Source organism: Tamandua tetradactyla, chromosome 3 (genome assembly GCF_023851605.1).
Source record: "Tamandua tetradactyla isolate mTamTet1 chromosome 3, mTamTet1.pri, whole genome shotgun sequence".
NCBI classification, from domain to species: Eukaryota; Metazoa; Chordata; class Mammalia; order Pilosa; family Myrmecophagidae; genus Tamandua; species Tamandua tetradactyla.
Window position 1 is genome coordinate 97,515,926 of NC_135329.1, and position 20,612 is coordinate 97,536,537.

The window sequence follows — 20,612 nt, forward strand, 5'->3', positions numbered from 1 at the left end:
TATGTTTGTCTGTTAGGTATAATTCATTTATGAAATTGTTTATGTTCTGTACTTCCTTGTTGGTCCTCTGTCTTGTTCTATCTGTAGAGGAGAGTGGTGTATTGAAGTCTCCTGCTGTTATTGTGGAAACATCTATTGTTCTCTTCAGTTTTACCAATTCTTGTCTCGTGTGCTTTGGAGCTCCTTGATTGGGAGCATAAACATTTTTGATTGTTATTTTGAAATTCTTGGTGAATTGTCCCTTTTATTAATATACAGTGTCCTTCTTTGTTTCTTATGATGTTTTTTCATTCAAAGTCTTTTTTGCCTGATATTAGTGTCACTACTCCTGCTTTCTTTTAGTTACAACTTGCATAGAACATCTTTTTCCATCCTTTCACTTTTAATCTATTTGTATCCTTCTGTCTAAAATGAGTCTTACATAAGCAGCATATAACTGGATTATATTTCTTAATCCATTCTGCCAATCTGTGTCTTTTATTTGGTAAGTTTAGTCTGTTAACTTTCAAAGTTATTACAGATAAAGGGATTTCTTGAATCTGCCATTTTATGCTTTGGATTTTATTTGCCAGATCTGTACATACTTCCCCCCCTCTCTCTTTTTATCCTTTAAGTTACCCTAACTGGTATTCTTCAATTCTGTGCCCTCTTCCAGACCTCCCTTTCCTGTGTGTTTTTTTTTCCCAGCTGACAGAACTCCCTTTAGTATTTCTTGTCGGGCCCGTCTCTTGTTGACAAATTCTCTCAGCTTTCCTTTGTCTGTGAAAATTTTAACCTCTTCCCCACTTTTTTTTTATACTATAAAAGTTATTTATTCTCTATACATATATCATGTCTCTTATAAAATAAACATATAAATCATTAAAAAATATAATTTGGTGAACATTTTTTCAATTACAGGACATACTAAATCAGTTGGGATAACAGCCCTGTCTGCCTTAAAAAATAATTTCAGGGCAGGCCACAGTGACTCAGTGGGCAAGAATGCTCGCCTGCCATGCCAGAGGACCCGGGTTCGATTCCCGGTGCCTGCCCATGTAAAAAATAAAAAAATAAAGAAAATAATAATAATAATAATAATTTCAGCACCCAGAAGCTCCTTTTTATCTAATGAAAGGTTGAATACTTATTTTAGGATTACTTCCTAACATGTGTTTGAAGAAGCAATTAGTAATTTAATATAACTCTAGTATAATATAGTCACTGCACAATAAATCAGCTTATTACAGATTAAAAAATCATTTTTCATCATTTAGATTAATGGGATGCAAACAGAAATACTGGATGCTTTAAAATGGCAGATAACCACTAAATTACTTATCTTGATATTACATATTGGGTTTTGTTATGGTATGCCTGGTATAAAATATTGTTATGAATAATACCTTAAACAAAACAATGAGGGCATACTGTAATAATTCACGAGACTGTGCTGTCAATGGATATTTATCGACTAAGTAATTATATTTATTTTTCTCTCCCCAATTATCCAGTAAAAATGTTTTGCCCAACAGTAAGGGTGCAATAAATGTTTGCTGAATATACTCAATAGGTAAGAGGTGAGTGAAGATGAGCCTTCTTAGCCATGTATCAAGAATCATATTTGGAATTTACCTGGGAAAAAGGAGATGTAAGCTGCATATGCAGTAGAATTAAATGAACTCAGATGCCAACAAAGCAAACAATTAAGGAGAAACTGGTATCAGAATAAACACAGGCAAAGTTTGCTAATAATATCAAAACTGAAACTGACTTGAAGAGACAACCAAAGATAAAGTTTATATTGGACCATATATTTTCTCACCAATTCAGTTTGAGAAAGACCAGTTGAGGCAGTGTAAGAGAAGATGGCTGTCTTCCTTGATATTCAGACATTCTAGTTTTCAATAATTTTATGAATCTGTTTCATCCTCTAGTCAATATAAACCAATTCATATTTAGGGATTAATTTCCACATGTACAAAGTTGAATTTCCTTTTATTTTTTTGTCCTAAAATGCTTACTTTCAAACATGAAGGGGCTTCAATTATTCCATGTAGTTTTCAATAACATTCTTTTACCTTTTCAGACCAGAGTCAAAATATTCATATAGTATTCATACTGCAGCACCTTCAACCCTTTGGTTGCTTGAAGTGCCCTTCTTTGGTTCTTTTTCCACTTTCTCAGATCTTTCCTGAAGTGTAATAAGCAGAATTGTATTGGGTATTCTAGCTGCAATTTGGTCTATCATTGTCAGAATAGCTTCTGGTACACCATGTTCTTCCGGTTGGTCTATTTTTAGGACTATAAGATCTTCTACGGTTGTAATCAAATGACTGACTTCTTGATCTCCTTTCATAGCTTTGGTTTTTGGAATGTCTATATCTGTCAAAAACATCATAGAATGAAGAACTGTATACATTTGTCCCTTCCTTGGCTTTCATTTGATTTTGTATTTTTCCATTCCGCTGTGCAAACTGAATTTCAGTGTGATGTCCAAAAATCCATGTTCTGTCCAAATTATGCAACGCATATTCGATATCACGAACAACTTCAAATTGAACATAAGCAAATCCTCTTGGGTGATGAGTGTAGAAATCAATTGGAACATAACCATCAACTATAGGACCATAATGACCAAATTCATGATGTAAATCCTCAGACCTGGTGTCGTTGGTCATGTTCCTCATGAACAGAAATGGGTTTGGGGTGGGGGTGGTGGCACAGATAACAGGACATGGTTGTGGTGTAGCATCTTGGCCAGAGGAAGTAACTGGCTCAACAAACCATTTTGCGGCTCCCACAGCAGATCCACAGACACACCTCCCCCTCACTTTTGAAGGACAATTTGGTTGGGTACAGACTTTTTGGCTGTAGGTCTTTGTGTTTCAGGATCTTAAATATGTCATAACTTCTCACCTCCATGGTGCCAGTTAAGAATTCCAAACTGAGTCTTATGTGGTTTCGCTTGTACGTAGTAGATTGTTTTTCTTTTGTCTCTTTCAGGATATTTTGCTTCTCTTAAGATTTGACAGACTGGTTGGAGTAAGACCTATTTGGGTTTATTCTATTTGGGGTTCATTGGGTTACTTTGATTTGCATATTCATGTCTTTTTTAAGAATTGGTAGGTTTTCCCCAGTATATCTTCAACTAATCTTCTTAGCCCTTTGCTCTTCTTCTTCTGAGACACTGTTGATTCTTAGATTTGTATGTTTTGTTTTGTCCATCATTTGCCTATGATCAAATTCAAATTTTTCTACCTTTTATGCTATTTGCTGTTTTGTGTGTTCAAAATCAATTGTCCTGTGCTCTAATTCACTTATTCTTTCTTCTGATTCTTCAAATCTGCCGTTGTGTATCTCTAGTATACTTTTTATTTCATCTACAGCATCTTTAATCTCTGTGATATCTGCTATTTTTCTATTTATTCTTTCAAATTCTTTATGCTTTCTAGTGTCTTCTTGATCTCCTTTATATCATTAATCAACCCATTGATTTTATTTAGTAGAGTTGTATGAACATCTTTGATTGTTGATCTAAAGTCTGTGTCTCCTCTGGTATTTTAATTTGATCATTAGGCTGGGGTATATCTGTCTGCTGCTTCATATGCTTTGTAATCTTCTCTTGCCTTTGAATCATGTAAATATCTTGATAGGGCTACTTTGGAAGTTGGTTTCCTTTAGTAGTGTAAAGCTTTGTATTTGTAGGATGGGTGTGGAGCAGGATGTGGGGTGTGGGGTGGGGCACAACAATGTGGTGATGGGTTGTGGTGCAGGTATAGATAGACATGGGATGGGAATGCTACACTGATGCCCCTGAGCATGGGGTGCAGGGTGTGATATTGTGGAGGTATAGTGTGGGGGCCATGGGGGTGGGCTGCAGCTTGGGCAAGACTTAGAGCACAGGAGCAGGTTGTGGCATGGGGAATAGAGGTAGGGCAAGGCAGAAGATGGATGGAGGGGCCATGTGGATGAGTGGGGGCTGGTGTGTGGAGTGTGTGGGTCGTGGATATCAGGGTGTGGGGTAGGGAGCACAGAGGTTGGGGCTCAGGGAGGGCAGTGTGTGGGTGTGCCCTTCTGCTGGGGGAAGGGCCCAGGGGGTCCAGGATGTATATGCTTGAGGGTGCAGGGGTAGGACGCAGGGTGTGGGGTGGGTGGGGCAAGGATGTGTACATACATAGGAGAGAAAGGTGGGGTTCATGGGTAGAGAGCTTGGTGCATGGATATATGGGTGCCAATGAGCAGGATGTGGCTGTGTGTGTGTGTGTGTCTGGGGAATGGGGCCCTGGTGGGCGTGTGCACAGAGCTCAAGGGTGGCAGGGCAGGGTTGCGTGACTGTGGGCAGGCGTGGCCCAGGTACACAGGCAAGCTCCTGCAGGGGCTGGAAGGAGGAGGTGGATTGTGAGGACCTGGGCATGGGTGCACGCCTCTTGGGAGGGGAGGGCGAGAGTGTGCGCTTGTGCTGGAGAGGTGGGTTGGGCTGGTACAGGCATGCGTGCATGCAGAGATCGGGGGTCTGGGATAGGGATGTGCAGGTGGGTGGGTCTGGATGGCGATGCTTGGAGCACAGTGTGGGTGGGTGGATGGTAGGATTCAGGTGCATTGGGTGTCAAGGGGTTTGTGGGTTACAGGGAGGGGGCAGTGTGCGTGTGTGTAGCGTGTTCAGTGTATGGCTTACATTCAGTCCTTTCTCCCTGTCCATGCACTCCTCAGGACTCCAGGCCTCCATTTGGATAGGGATGCATTAAGCTGTTTGCATTAGTTGTATGGTGTCCAATTCTGTATGTCTCAGTTTTGCAGTTTTTGCAACCAGGGCCTTCCTATGTGGTATAGAATACCATTTCAGGTCACTTACATCCTGACATCACTGTCCTTGTTGTTTTTCTGTCACTCCTCTAGCTTTCCCTTAAGAGCAGAGGTGAACTTGTCCTATCCTATTCGGCCGTCTTCCTGGGGCTCCTCATAGGACTTCTGTTACAATTAAAGAAGATGCTGTATACAGAGTCCTAGGCTGCTGCCTAGCACAGACTCATTCTTTTTCTCAAGAAGCATTCATTTAACTTAAATATTTATTAAGCAACAAACATTTATTATGAACCAGCTCTTGGGCTAGGCACTTGAGGTGGACAGATGGACAAGCCACAGCTCCTTTTTTGCAGAAGGTCACACTTGGGAGCAAGAGTCTGACACGTGAAGAAGAGGGGGACAGATGAAAGATGATTCACAGATTTTTAGTTTCTTGCACTTGATGGATGGTAGTGGTCCTAACTCTGCCAATGATTTTTTTTTTTTTTTGAAGTAGGCAGGACCAGATTCAGTGTTTCCAGGCCTCCAATCTGTAAAGTATGAGATATCTCTCCTGGGAGAGATGCAGAAGACTATACTTCCTAAAACTCCTCATGGGGAGTGTGGTTTATACATGTTTGGGACCAGAGCTGAGTTGCTGGAGAATAGAGCATAGGATGGATATCACCCCTCACACCTCCTCCTCTGTGCTTCTGTTGCGTGAGCCTCAGCCTTTTCTCTATTCATGCTCTGGGCAAACATTTATAACATATAGTTTGAAGGAGCACGAATTTATGAGCCTGCTGTGGGTGCCCACATGTCTTAACCTAGGCTATTTTGTCTTCATTTTTTAGTAAAGAAACAGGCTTAGAAAAAGTCAAGGTTGTAGTGGTTTATAGGTAGCAGAATATGCCAGTGTCTGAGTTTGCTCAGACCCTATGTGCATTTCATCCTGCCTTCTCAGAATTAAATACATGGCTCTAAGACACTGGCAAGAAAAGAAGCATATGACAATAACATAAGCTCTTAGAATGGGTTTTATTTAAACAGCCTTTGTCGTGGTCATTTTTTGGTCATGGTTGCCCCAATCAGTGAGATGGATATTTAGGTCTTGGGGCTGCAGCTGTTTGTCTGATCGTTTAACCTTCGGAAGCAGATTTTATTAAAGTGTTCCTGTTGCTGGAAATGAATTACAAAGCTTTCCCTTTTCTGTAGGAAATAAGAGTGCCCAGATGAGATTACATGGCTTCCTATGATATCTAAATAAGATTAGTTTGCTGAAGATCACATTAAAATCCCATTAAAGAGACAGTTCCGCTCCAGCCCCCCTTCTCCTCAGGCAAGTTCTGAGCGAGTTGATGAAAATTGCTCAGGGATGACACATAGACATTGAGCGCCCTGTGGAGACACGGGGTGGGAGTGGTGTGAGTGGAAATATTCCCTCAACTCTGTTCATCACAGGCACACAATTTGTGCACATGGCTCATTACTTACCGATGACAGTTCCCGACTTAAGGAGGGAAGACTTTAGGAAGAAAATGGTAATCAGATGAAAAGATCAAGAGATGGAGGCACTGAGGTCATCCCCAGAGAAGATTCAGGAAATCATTAATTCACTTTCTTTTTCTGTGACAAGAGTAATAATATTAATGTTTAAGTATTTATGGCCTTTCTTCAAACCTACTTCTGAGGAGGAGGGATTCTTTGCTCTCAAGAGGCTACCAAACCTGAATTTTTTTGTTGTGCTAATCTAAGTAATCATACACTGATTCGGAATAGGAGCTGAGCAAACTTAAATTGATTTTCATGTGGAAGGGATGGGAGCAGCTCTTAGGATGCCCAAACAGGATCAGCAGACTGGTTGGAGGTTGGGAGAACAAAAGAGAAGTCTGTGGTGGCTGGGTCTCTTGGGAGTCAGGCAGGGCTAGAGCCAGGCAGATAATGAGGCCTGCAATGCAGTTACCCCTTGTGTGGTTTCAAGAAGCATCTGTGAAGATCTAAAGTGTTTTTCAATGATGTTCTGCTTATGGAACTGAAGTTTTTTTGAATTGGTGTCATGTAGCCATGATCTGGCCAACCTTCATTTGGATTATTGCTGTTCATTAACTTAATAATCTAATTTTCTTGAGTGCAAGGTATTTATTTGAAACATGGGAAGATCATATAGATCCTGCTCTTGAGTAGTTCCTAGTCATGTTCTGGGCAGATGTAATCAAATAAAACATTTCAGTGCAATAGATGCTTCCACAGAAATAAGCACAAGGAGCAAAGGCGATGCAAGGAGGAGATGCCTTTATGTGGACAGTTAGAGAAGCCTTCACAGGTGATGGGACATTGAGCCTAATAATTCTGATGGGTCAATACACTTAAAACTTGTCTGAGTTCATGACTGGGTACTTATGATTGCTGCAAAAGCATTTCTTAGCTGTCCAGTTTCCTCCCCCACTTCCTGCTTGAGGCTTACATTTTTTATGATTATCTCTGCTGATGGGGTGCAGTGACTTAAAATAAGTCTTATTAAGGGGCCACCTTGAATACTCAGTGTCCCTGATCATCTTTGTTTGAGTACCTTCACGGGAACAGTACTGACAACCTTGAGTAAAGCCTTGCCAGGGCACTTATTTCATTTCCATTTGTGATTATAATCTGAACAAATGAGTTCTCAGTGTGCCTATATTTATTGATAACAAGTGGCTTAGTTTTATGTTACTCAGATGGAAATTGCTATCAAATGCAGTCATTTTCAATCTTTTGTCTCTTTACCAGTTTTCACAATTGTAGCATGAATATAGTCTTTGTCGTTAAATGTTTTATTTAAACACTTCAGGCTACTTTAAACAAAAATAACCATAAGAGCCCAATTTAATGAAGTATAAAACAAAATAAAAATGGCAGGATTGGTTGAACCAAAAGCTAGTTCTTTAAAAATAAGCATAAGTCTTACAAAAAAGGCAACAACATATAGATAATAGAAAATCTATTAGTAAAACACCAATTTGCTCAAGATGCTTTGTTTCCCCTAGGGCAGGATATTGGTTGGGGAGGGGATGAGTTTTCTTTCAAGTTTTCAAAAGTTTCCAAATTTTCAACAATGAACATGCCCTATCACTTTCATAATTAGAAGAAAAGTAAGCAAATATTACTCTTATAAACTTAGTAAAGGGGCCAACTGGACAATGTAGTCTTTGTTTTTTGTAAGAATTCCAGCTCAAGTCACCAAAAATGTTTAGTATTGTTAATTTTACATTTTCCACATCTTTGCTAACAAAAATTTACTCTCCTCTTATTAATTCCCATTTCCTGCAATTTTTTTTCAGACTGCTTTTGAAGATGAAATTAGGCCTTAAATCTTTGAAGTTCATGCATAATTATATAACAAATAATAAAATTATGGGAAAAGGTTCCCACAAAGATTATTTCTCTGATAACAGTGGTGGTGGTGAACATGGTGGTGATGATGCTGATGGTGACTTCCAAAGACTGATGATCTCCAACAGCTAAATGGGCTTAGCTAGTAGCTGCAATTTATAGAAGAGAAAGTGAAAATTTAGAAGTTTGTTCAAAGATATTCCTCTTCCCTAAAATGTTCCAAATGGAAAAGGACCAGAACCCAAGTCTTCAGATTTCTAGTTAATTTTTCCATGCTGTTGTTGCTGTGTTATTGATAATGTTTCTTTGCCTGCTAGAAACTTCACTGATTAATTTTTAGTGTGTTTTTCTAGCAGGTTTAGATTTTAATGCTTTTGCATGCTCATGCATGAGCTTCGGTGGTTGAGTCCCAGAAAATGAATCTCTCCTCATTTCTTTTCACTCAGGTGGAGAGGTTTGCTTTTGTAGCTTTCATTTTGATCACTTTCAATGAAGACTGGGTGATTGGAAAAAAATTATCGAAAGCAACTGTGGTATAAGGCTTGAAATTAAGGTCCAATACTATGTGCTGCCTTCATATATGGTGAAATTGAAAGAGTTCTCGGAGTTCCCTCCACATTCTGCTCCCATAGATAAGGTGTCCTAACCAAAAACCCTTCTTATCAGATGGACCAGGTATATGACTGTTAACCCTGAATAGCAGCCTTCAGCTCCCTGCCAGTCTGAGGATTATTCAAATGAACCAACCACATTCTCTCACAGGTACCAAGGGTCATCCCACCCTCTTGTTACTACAGAGCCTGCCTTCCACAGCCCAGGGCTACTCACTCTGTTCCCCAGTGCCACCTCTGTGTGGCTCTGCAAGGTGGGTGGTATCCTCCTCCCCTGAGCTGTGAGTATGTGTAACTAATAAACTGCTGCCTATCTCATGTTATCTAGCGGTTGGGTGATGGTTTGTTCAGCAGTCCTCAGAACTCTGGGGTGGGAATCCTTCCTTGTCCGCAGCCGTCTCGTTCGGCTTCTGATCCCCGGCCGGCGAAGGGAACAGGAGGGGAGAAAGAGACAGGCGCAGGCAAACCGACTCGAGTGATAAACACGGGTTCGAGGCACGCAACGGTTGTGAGCACAGACCTTTACTGGAGTTAAGCTTGCATTCTCTGTTACAGGTTCCGCGCGGGCTAAAATACCCCGCGGGGGAACAACCTCTATGCGGCCGTCAGGTACGGCTCCCTATGGGTCGTCTCCACCCACCCTGTCCGGGTAACCTCTTATATACTGTGCCCAAACCCAATAGGTTAGTGCCACGTATACAGAGGTGATTGGAAGATAGGGTTGGTGGGCGCGTGCGTCATACGCGGAAACAGGATGCGGGCGCCATCTTGGCTCACTCGATGGGCGGGGGGAACTCTAGAGCAGGCCGCAGCGTGTCCACTAGGCCAGACCCGGGAGGCGGCTCTCCACACTTCCTTCACCAATGAGGTGAATAAGAGGCAATTAAAACAACCCTAGCTTTGTATTATTTCCTTGTAATTGATGTTTGAAATGTTACATTTTCAACTATTTATGGCATTGTGTAGACATATTTATATATAGAACTCTCGTCCTGTTTGCCCTGTAGAGTTGGCTCTGACCCTGTATGATGTGGAAAGTAAATGTCATCTATTATCAATCACTAAAGGACTCTGAAAAGGAAGGATAAACAAATCAAATTTATTTAGAGAATTTTTGTTTTTGGAGCACTGAGAAAAGAACTAACACAAAATCAATTAATTTTCCATGTTGTAATTCAGTTGAACAGGTCCTTCTGACTTCAGTGACAAAGTGTAAGCAACTGAGATTACAGTCTTGTCCTTGCCTTATCCTTGTTCTTATCAAAATTTTTGACTTTGAAGAGGATGCATGTCAGGTGCCTTCTATTTTTGCTACTATCACATAGTTGTTGCTAGACTGATTAATTTGGTTTCATACACAATTTTCTTTACTTTGTTTATCTTAAGACAGATTAACTTTGGTCAGATATCCCATTCTCTCCATTTAAAGTGGACAAATATTGATTCATTTTTTACTGTTTGTTTTATTTATGAAAATGAGTTTGTCCATAATGTAAATGTGCCTTTGGCTTTCTGGGATACTGTAAATTTCAGTTTCAGAGGAAAAAAAAAAACAGATTACGGGCAAATGAAAGAGAAATAAAATCTTTAAACAGTGAAAGTATGGTAAGAATACTTCGTTTGGAATTGAAAAGTAACAACAGACTTCCAGTGACATAAAGAACACAATTCTTAATTCAGCTATAGGTGTCACTGTTGAGATACACTACAGAAATGAACTCTACACAGGTTTGAATCTGAGAAGGGGCTGCTGGGATGGATTTTATATAGTGCTTTTGATGAATGTAATATATATTTGTTTTCATTTGAGTGTACTGTTTGAGTCTGATTTCCTGCTACAGTTAAAGTAACTAATGTTGAATGTTCTATTATTTGGGGACAAAGAAATCATTCTGGCTAAGGAGGGGTGACACATACGTACAGTTCAGGGTGAAATATAGGAATTATTCCTTGGATTTTGACTCAGCATTCCTGGGTTAGTAGGTTGAAGAAATTCATGTTTCCAATCTTTCTTTCTCTTCCCACTGTCAACTTGTGTCAGCTAGAACCTCGGTCTTCGGTGTCCTGGGATTGACTTCCAATTGACATGTTTCCTTCACAAGGGCACTAAGGAAGGGATTGAAACAAAGTCCAAGTGTTATCTTTGATTTTCTGAGAGGTGTTCTTAAATTAGAACCCTGGAGAAACTTCGACTTAATGGGATTTTAAGACTTTGACTTTACTGGAGTTCTCTTCCTGATGTTTTTGTTTTTTTCCATTCACAAAGTGATTTGGACATTTGGACAAATCTCCTGACCAGATTAAACCTCAGGAAATAGTCAAGAAGTGATCTATGTATAATGCCTATAGACGTGCACTTCTAATATCCCTTGTCCCTTTTTCTTTAAAGCCGCCCACACGCTGATATTTGAATTAACTAAATTATTAAGTGATTATCAACCATTTACTATGTATATGTAATTTTTCTAGAAGCTAGTGATGTAGAGATACACCAGGGGCAATCCTAGCCTTCCAGAATCTCAGAGCAAGATTCAAGTAGTGAGAGACAAGTGAGGGAAATGCAAGAAAGAAAGTTAAGGGCTTCATTTGTGCAGAATATAAAGAAGAGAGCTACCACATTTTCTTGGGGATCAGAGGATGCTTCAGAGAGAAGAAGCTTGTTGAGTCAAAGTGAATAGAGCTTACTGTGAGGACAAAGCAGAGAGGGGAAGGACAAGACCATTTCAGGAGGCTGGTGCACCTTGTGGGTGGGCCACGGACACAAAACACCACACTTTTTTGGGGTCAGTGAAAAGGTAGATGTGGAGGAAGAGTGGGCTCTGGAGAGGCAGCACTTCCATGATGGCCCCTCTATGGGATGCACAGAGCTCTTCAGCTTCTTTCATCAAAAGAAACTGACCCTAGCAGTTAGTGCCACACTTACTCCTTTTGTTTTCATTCTCTCAACAAACTTAGCTGTTCATGCTCATCTCCTTGAGAACAGAGGCAGGGTTCTGAGTGGACAATTTCTGTGTTAGAATTGACACCTATCCCTAGGTGTTTGTCTTAGGCACTAACTTTGTGCACGACTTGTTCACCTTGGCAGATGAGGAGGTCATGTGGAAAGATTATGCCACTGGGTTTCCTGACACTGATGTGGTTAACTAAACTAGTCTTCTTGCAAATGGGAATTACTCGTGTTTTGCTTAGCACTGAACATTAGCCACCCTCTTGTGGCTTAAATAAAAATAGCCAACATTATGTAGTCCTTCCTGGGTGCCAGGCCCTGCTCTAAATACTTTCCATATACTAGCTCATTTATTCTTCATAGCCACTCTATGAAGTAGGTACTATTATCATCTCAATTTTATAGACAAAGAAATGACCTATAGGCAGTTAGAAAACTTGCCCAAGGTCATACAGTGTAGAATTGACAGAGCTAGGATTGATCCCAGATCACATTTTATCTGGTACTGTAATATTGTGTATTACCTTAATTGTGCTATAATAAGAGATGCTACTTTTAGGGATGAGGAACCTTTAACTTGGAAGAGTATCTGGAAAAGCAGCCAAAGTAGATTTATGGGGTCAGGTAATATGGGCTGGAGGCTGGGCAAACTCCTTTGATCAGTTCAGGAAGGTGCCTTGGATGGAAGAGGGATTTCTTTATTCTTGGAGTTATGACAAAGCTCCAAATTCTGGAAAGATGGAAGAAATTTCTGTTACCTTTTAGAAATTAATTTCTAAGTAGCTGCTCAGAGTAAAACCAACTGGATGTATCTGACTCAAGAGGTTTGACAAACTATACATAGCCAACAATGAATATTACTATCTTCATTCATGTTTATGAAGTAACAACAGTATCCTGTATGGATTCAAAAATTTATCATTCCTGCCCTAAGGGTTTACAGTGCAAATAGTGAGATTTGAAATATTTTACTTGATCCAGTTGTGTGAGGGTTGCATAACACTCATCCCACTCTGCTTCTCTCCATTTTAAATTAGCACATATTTCCCAGCCAGTTATTGCCCCAATGCTCTAGTTTGCTAACTGCTGGAATGCAGTATACCAGAAATGGAATGGCTTTTAAAAAGGGAAATTCAATAAGTTGCTAGTTTACAGTTCTAAGGCTGAGAAAATGTCCCAATTAAAGCAAGTCTATAAAAATGTCCAAGCTAAGGCATCCAGGGAGATAGCTTGGTTCCAGAAGGCTGGTGACAGTCAGCATTTCTCTCTCAGTTGGGAAGGCACATGGTGAGTACGGTGACGTCTAACAGCTTCTTCTCCAGGCCTCTTGCTTCCTGAAGCTCCCCAGGGGCGTTCTTCTTCCTTATCTCCAAAGGTCTCTGGCTGGCGGACTCGGAGATTCTCTCATCATTCTGTTGTGGCTTTGTGGCTCTCTCCTTGTTCTCCAAAGGAGCTCTCTCCAAAATGCCTCCTCTTTTATAGGATTCCAGTAAACCAATCAAGGCCATGTAGAATGGGTGGAGACACATTTCCATCTAATCAAGTTTAATACCCACATTTGATTGAGTCGCATCTCCATGGTGATAACCTTATCATTTTCCAACCTGTAATACTAAATAGGGATTAGAAAAACTGTTGCTCCCACAAGATTGATTAGGATTAAAACATGGCTTTTCTAGGGTACATAAATCCTTTCAAACCAGCATACCCAACATCAGTCACACTGATTGTATTAAAGGCTTTAGTCAAGGGAAAAGTAGAATGTGCTTCAAATGCATATTTTTTTCCTCTCCAGCAGTTATACATCAGAAATTATATTCACCAATTTTTATGTATGTGGCCATCATCTGCTTCCATTAGCTTTCCCTGTTAAGCTAAAATGTCATATCAAGGATTGAAGGGGTGAGAAAGAAAAGCTAGGAAAATCCGTTTACTTGTAAATTCATTACCTGAAGTGCTAGCCACATATGGTTGAGCAGTAGGTGTTTTAGAAGTTCCTGGCACTTCATGAGTGACTTTTAAGGACAATAAGGCATCATTCATCACCTGTATGTGTACGGAGGATGGGAACTAGGGATTAATGGGTCTCCAGATGGGGCAGGCATCAGGCTCATCTCTTTGTACATATTACTGCATTTAAGCTCCCCAGCTACCTTGTAGGGTTAGGTTCTATTTTCAAGTCAAAGAATCTAAGGCTTAGAGAGGTTAAGTGACTGACTTGGGGTGAAACAGCTAGTAAAGGTAAGGCAGTGTGTACGGCTCCAAAACTTTGTCCTGTCTATGATCTAATCCCTATTTCTGGATAATGTATGTCATTTAGCATCAAATGCTGTACTACCCTTATAACATCCCACTGGTGCAGTGATTTACTGCAATATTTTCATTGCAGGGTCAACATTCAGATCAGATGTTGCAATTTAAATCTTAACTGATACTCACTTTCAGCAGCAGGGTGGGCCTCTCCTTTGCCCTGGATCTCACCCCATGTTAAGTGCTCAGGTTTATGGGTGAAATGCTCCCTAGACTCTTGAGGAATTAAGGGCTACCTGTACCAGAGGAAGGCTGGCAGAAAAGTCAGAGCTTGCTACTCAATTAAAGCTTTAGCAGGGATTAATAGGCAGCCACCTGGGGTCAAGAGTGACACAGGGTGGAAAGCACCAGGTCACTTCGCTATCTGGTTGGTCTTTTCTGTACCAAGCAGAGGTCCCTTAGGTGCCACATGAGTTGGCATACCATAGACTTCAAACCCTTAGTCTTTAGGATATACCTGTTTAAATATCCTGTGGTTGAATTGGTGGTTTTCTGATGATAATGTGCCAGTTAACCCCTGCTCCTGGGGCTGGGCACCAATAATGGGCCTAAGTAATTTGAAATTATCTGCTTTGTGTTTATGGCTGACTGTAAGCTATTGTTCAGTTGCCAGCCTACAAACAGATCTGAAAAGAACCAGCCCTTGGGTATTCTGATCTCGCTGCAGAAATATTGGAATTAATATTAGGCTTGAGAAAGAATTGGCTCAGTCACAGGAATTCCAACAACTTTCAAATGTAAATCATTCACTGATTTATTTAATAAGTTTCAACAGACTTCCACTGTGGGTCAGGCACCCTGCTGTGCACTGTGGACCAAGGTTGGGGGGCTCTTCCTTGTGAAAGAATGCCAGGAAGAGTCAGACTTCTGAGTGCCAATGGATTCTGTTTTTTATTTTTATTCTTTTATTTATATACTTCTTACTTTCAAATGGTCAGCGAGGGGGTTTTAAAATCTCCCTAAGTGGACAGTCAGGGAACAATTCCAAATTTCTCATTGCATTAGTGCCTGGCAGATGATCAAAAGTTCAAGAGAAATTCAGAATTATAAAAGAAATTCACCACCACCACAGGGCTGTGAGAGACAGTCCATCGGCGTGCAGAGAGACTTGTAAATATTTTCTAGAGGGTTGAGAAGTGGTGGTCTGTTTTCATGGCAGTTGGGAGTGAGCTTGCCGGGAACTAGCTGTGTGATTGAGGGGCGCTTCTTCTTACTGGAAGAGAGAATCTCCTTTGAGAAGAGGCCCCTGACCCCTGTGCCTGCCGGCCCATGTGTCCCTGTGCTCCCAACCTCAGCCTTCCTCACGCACAGATGAACTGGCCCTGCTTCTGGCTGAGGTTGGCTTCTCTCCTTGTACTCTGGATCCCATCCATTTTTACCTACTCAAGGCATCTTTCCAGAAATTGTGCCCTTTCTTTCCTGCTTCATCAGTTTATTACCTTTTCCTAGATCATTCCATGAAACTACAAACATGTCTGATAACTCCCATTGTAAATAGCACTCTATTATCTCCTATCTCCTCCAGCGTCCCCTATTTTGCTTTATAGTCAAACTTCTTAAAATGTAATTAATACTCCCTCAGCTCCTCCTTTTCCATGAAATAACTTGAAGCAGGATTGTGTCCCTGCCACTCCAATAAACTTCTTTTGTTGAGGTCACCAGTGACTCACACATTTCCCCAAAACGGTCATTTCTACCCCCCTACTCTTATCTAATTAGTTTTACAGTGGTATTTGAAATGGTCATCACATCTTCCTTCTTAAGACATAGTCATTTCATGGCCTCTAGGAACCCCCTTCCCTAGATTCCTGCCTGACTTACTGTCCCCACCTCCTCACTCTTCTCTGCTGGACCCCCTCCTCTTCCTGGCCTTTTAGGGTAAGAGGGTCACAGGGCTCAGTCCACCACCTTTTTCTCCATCTGTTCTCACTCCCTAGGTGAACTCATCCAGCCCTTTAGTAGCTTCCCTTCACACTTCTGAGCAGCTTTGAGGAAGGTGACAGGATGCTGACGGCGATATCTGACAGTGTGAGCCCAGCAGACCTTCTACTCTTACCTGCCATCGCTTAGCCACAGGGGACCTTGGCCTCAGCTGGGCTGAGTGGTCAGTCTTCTCTGAAATGTCCTGTGGAAAGCTGTTTTATTGAGACCAGGGTGTTTCAGAGTGTGGTTCTCTAACCAGTAGCAGTGGACTCACTTGGAAACTTGGTGCAAATGCAACCTCTTGATTCCCCTGCCCCCAGACCTGCTGGAACATAAGCTCTGGGGTTGGGGCCCAGGTATATATTGCATAACAAACCTTCAAGTGATTCAGATGTTTAAATTTGAGAACCCTGAGCTTATGCCTTTCTCCTCCACTGGAATTCCTCTCCTTCCCTGTACTATAATCTGTCTGTCTTTCTCCTCCACTTATCAGAATGTTCTATATTCCTCAAGGTCCATCTTAGAGTCTTCCACCTTCAAGTAGCTTTCTTTGACAACTCCAGCCCACAAGTATCATTTCCATTTATGACTTTGAGTTCCTAGATTTTCTTTTCTTTTCTTGCGGGTACCTCCTCTGTCTCTGGACTATTCTGAAAGCTCCTTGCTGTTTTTCACACTTATTTGTAGTCCTTTCAGTCCCTTGTACATAAGAAGTGCACAATAAATACCTAGTGGTGACTGATGAAACATTGAGCCTAAATATTTTATTTCTGACTATCCATCATTTTATGTGTCTGTGTGTAACATAAAAATGGAAGAATTCTTCTGGTAGCATAGGGGAAATTTGTTTTTATTTTGTTATATTGCTTCTTGTTCCAGATAGGATTTAAGGAGGCTTAAAATGCAGCAAAATGTCATGTATTAGAAATAAGCAAGATTAAAAAAAAGGCAAAGCAAGGTTAGGGACATAAAATGGATCCAGGGTGAAGCTGATAGAAAAATCCTGCCACACAGTACGATGCACTCACTACAGATCAACCAAAAATTTACCTCTTGGCTTTCTTATCAGAAGTCAGAAAATAATGGCTTTTTAACCCCAAAAGAAGTAAGTATAGATTTGCCTTTCATGAAGTCATGTAAAATCTAAAGTTATTTCCCTGCCTTTGCATGGGTCAAATAACTGCAAGATGCCAAGAAGCTGTCTTGGATCTTTTTGAAAGAAGATTCCAGAACATGACATTCCTCATCACTACAGATGATAAGGTGGTAATTATTGTGAATAAAGATAACAGAATGTTCCACCTTCTCTCCCTAGCCTTGGGAAACCTCTGATGTGCTGTAAAGCATCTCAAGTGAAGCAACCAGATGGAGGAAGAGGGAAAGGAAATGGGCCTAGCTTCTGTTTATCATCTATTCTGTCAGCAAAAGAATTTATTAAAGTGAGTGGACACGTATATTTTAGTGCTGTTTTTGAATTAAAGTAACATTCATTTGAACTTGCTGAAGCAGAAAATGGAAATTTATTGTAAGAATAATGGAGTATTTCAAGGAATGTGCAATGGCCTCAGGAATGGGCAAGAACCAGAAAATGGAGAGACGGAGGGAATACTTTTACTTGGCCAAATGGTCTCTTCTTCTTTTGCTCCATGGCTTTCTCCTTTCTTAGCAGATGGGCCTTCTCAGCTCCTCAGTTCACAAGGTAGGTGGAAAGTGGCATCTAAGAAATCATTTCACAAACTCTAGTCACCTAGGTCATTGCAAATTCCAGCTGGTCCCAATTCCAGTCTCTGGGTCATGTGTTCACTCCTGGCCAAACCAATCGTAACTGGGGCATCAGATTGTCCAAACATGGCTGCCAGGAACGAGTCCTGTGTTTTGGGGGCAGTGGTCAGAAAGGAGGAATGATTTTAGGAAGGGCAACACTCCAGGACAATATGGTAATAGAAAAGCTCTTCACTGTCATCTACATAGAGCACGGAGACTCTAACTAAAGAAAGCCTCTGGGTCTTAAATTTAAATTATAATATCACCTCTTACTTGTATTCACAAGGCTTCCACGGCTTTAAGGAGACTGGAGTTCTATATCAGTTTTATATTTGGGAAAATGGAAGCCCAGAAAATCCAAGTGACTACCCACAGACACACTCTGATTACCATTTTGGACCTGTCCCTAGCACTTACTGGTTTTTCATTGGTCAAATCTCACCCATCCCTACTTTCCTCATCTATATAATGGATTAATTATTCTATCTGAAGCCAGTATGCAGGGCGATTATGAGAATCAAAAAGTGGCTCTCTGATATGACTGAACATTAGAACCACATAGGAATCTTTAAAAATATATAGGTCCCAGATCTCTGGTCCTATAAATTCTGACTCAGAAGGGTCTGTGGTAGGACCCAAGCATGTACTTTTACAAAAGTTCCCAGGAAATTGTGAATATCTACCTGGATTGTAAATTCTTCAAAAGCCTGAGAAAATGATTCTTAATTCACAAAGTATGGTGTGAAATACATCTTGACCAAAGGGGCAGAGTCAGGGCAGTATCCTGTGTTAGATCCTACACTGTGTACACATTACTTTCTTCTCTAAGATTATTTAGGGGTGTGACTTAAGGGATGAAGGGGTCAAATGGGAACCCATTTTTAGAGAAGGCCAGGTGTTTGTGTGCGTGTGTGTGTATGTGTGTGAATGCAGCGGGACACACTTCTGCCCTAGATTGAAGAGGTGTGAAAGATATTTTATGGGATCAAAGCAACATTGGACCTTAATATTTGTGGTGTTTCTACTATAAACCAGGCATTTTAGACATACGGTATTTAATTTATTAGAGAACCGTGTGATATAGGTATTACCACCTCCATTTCATAGAACAAGAAGCTAAAAAGCAGAATTTCTCTTTTGTCTGAGGTCAGACAGCTAGAAGGTGGTAGCATTGAGATTCAAAGTTAGTTTATGGTTTTTTATTTAGGAACTTTTACCAAGTGACAAAGCTTATGAGAGATATCTAAATAATCAGAAATTGTTGACAGGGGGTCCACCTCTTTCTGTTATCATATTATTTACCTTTGATATAGTCTGATGTTGGCTGTCTTGGGTACCCAATAATAATGGGGTTATTGTCAAACCAGACTGACAACCTAACCTGAGTAATAATAATAGACTTAGTAGTAGTAATAGCAGCAGCAGCAGCAGTACAAGTAATAGCAGTACTAGTATAACAGTAGTGGCAGCAGTGGTAGCAGTAGTATTGGCAGCAGTAGTAATAGCAGCAGCAGTAAAAAGAGTAGCAGTGCAGCAGCAGCAGTAGTAACAGTAGTAGTAGCAGCAGCTACGACTAAAAGTACATTTTAACAAATAGCTGCCGAACAGATTTCAAAGTTTGGTATGGGTTACCATTCCATATTTTCAGGTTTTTCCTTCTGGTTGCTCCAAATCACTAGAAGCTAAAATAAGTGTTATTATAATGATTCAGCAGTCATACTTGTTTATTAAATCCTATCTTCTCTAACTCTTCCTTCTCCTATGATCCTGCTCCTGATCTATAGAGGGTCTTTGGGTTATGCCCATTCTAACTTTTTCATGTTGAAAAGGGAAAAATGTATAGAAATATTAAGTTTTCCTATCTGGAAAACCCTGGTACTCTCTCAAACATAAGGGACTCCCAAGAAAATAAGCTTAAGCCCTTTATTTTGAGGATTGTCCTTATGAAACTTATTTTCGTAGTGGAGAAGCCAAGACTACCTAATTATTCCTAAGAGTTGCTTCTAGGGAACCACTTTGGTTGCTCAGATGTGCCTTCTCTTTCTCTCTAGCCCAACTCTGCAAGGAAAATTATTACCCTCCCCTCTATGTGGTAAGTGACATTCAGGGGTGTAAGGCTCCCTGACAATGGGGGACATAACTTCTAAGGATGAGCCTGGCCCTGGCATCATGGGATTTACAGTGCTTTCCAGACTAGAAGGGGAAAAAAGAAATATAACAAAATAAGATATCAGTGGCTAAAAGAGTTCACATGGAGTTGAGAGGCTATTCTGGAGTCTACTCATGAGAGCAAGCTTCAGCTAGATATTGCTAATTGCTATGGTTGGCCATATCCAGACTAGCATCATTCCTGTTAATCCTAAAGGATACCTCGGTCTCTAAAGAGACTCTAAAAAAGTTTCACGTACTAAGTTTACTTTCCTGAGACTTGTAGTCTCCAGGGGTTCCTGGGCCAGATGAGTCCTGAAACCCAGAGGGGTCAGCCTCCCCAAGACTATCAACTAATTCTGTCCCTCTATCCTGTATTGTTGACACCCTGCAGGGCAAAAGATGATAGTGTACGTACTCCAGAGCTTCACCTACTATAGCACACCAAAGGCGGAGAGGTTTATTGTATCTAGAACCTAAATTTTCTGTAACACACAATCTAAATCAGCCTGTCTGGATAGCTCATTAAAAAACCTAAACACCTGGAGCCCAGAATGGGAACAAGATCTTGTAATTCTGTATAGCTTATTGTAATACCCAGAGACATTCCAGATTTAATCATCCAACATAGGTTGATGATTAAAAAGTTTTGGCAGTGTTTACTTTTATTGCTCACCAGTTATGAATCCGATACATGTTAGAAGATTACCACTATTAAGAACAGCAGCACTACAAGGCAAGTATCACTAATCCCTTTTTACATATGAAACTATAAA

General features: G+C 40.6%; 1 long non-coding RNA gene and 1 pseudogene across 1 annotated transcript in view; one reads left to right on the plus strand and one right to left on the minus strand.

The window, feature by feature from the left end:
* The window catches only part of LOC143676253 (uncharacterized), a 149,352-nt gene that overhangs the window by 46,572 nt on the left and 82,168 nt on the right, over nt 1–20,612 (plus strand). The gene's annotated exons all lie outside the window — the stretch shown is intronic.
* Nucleotides 2,208–2,669, minus strand: LOC143676251 (serine/arginine-rich splicing factor 10 pseudogene; annotated as a pseudogene).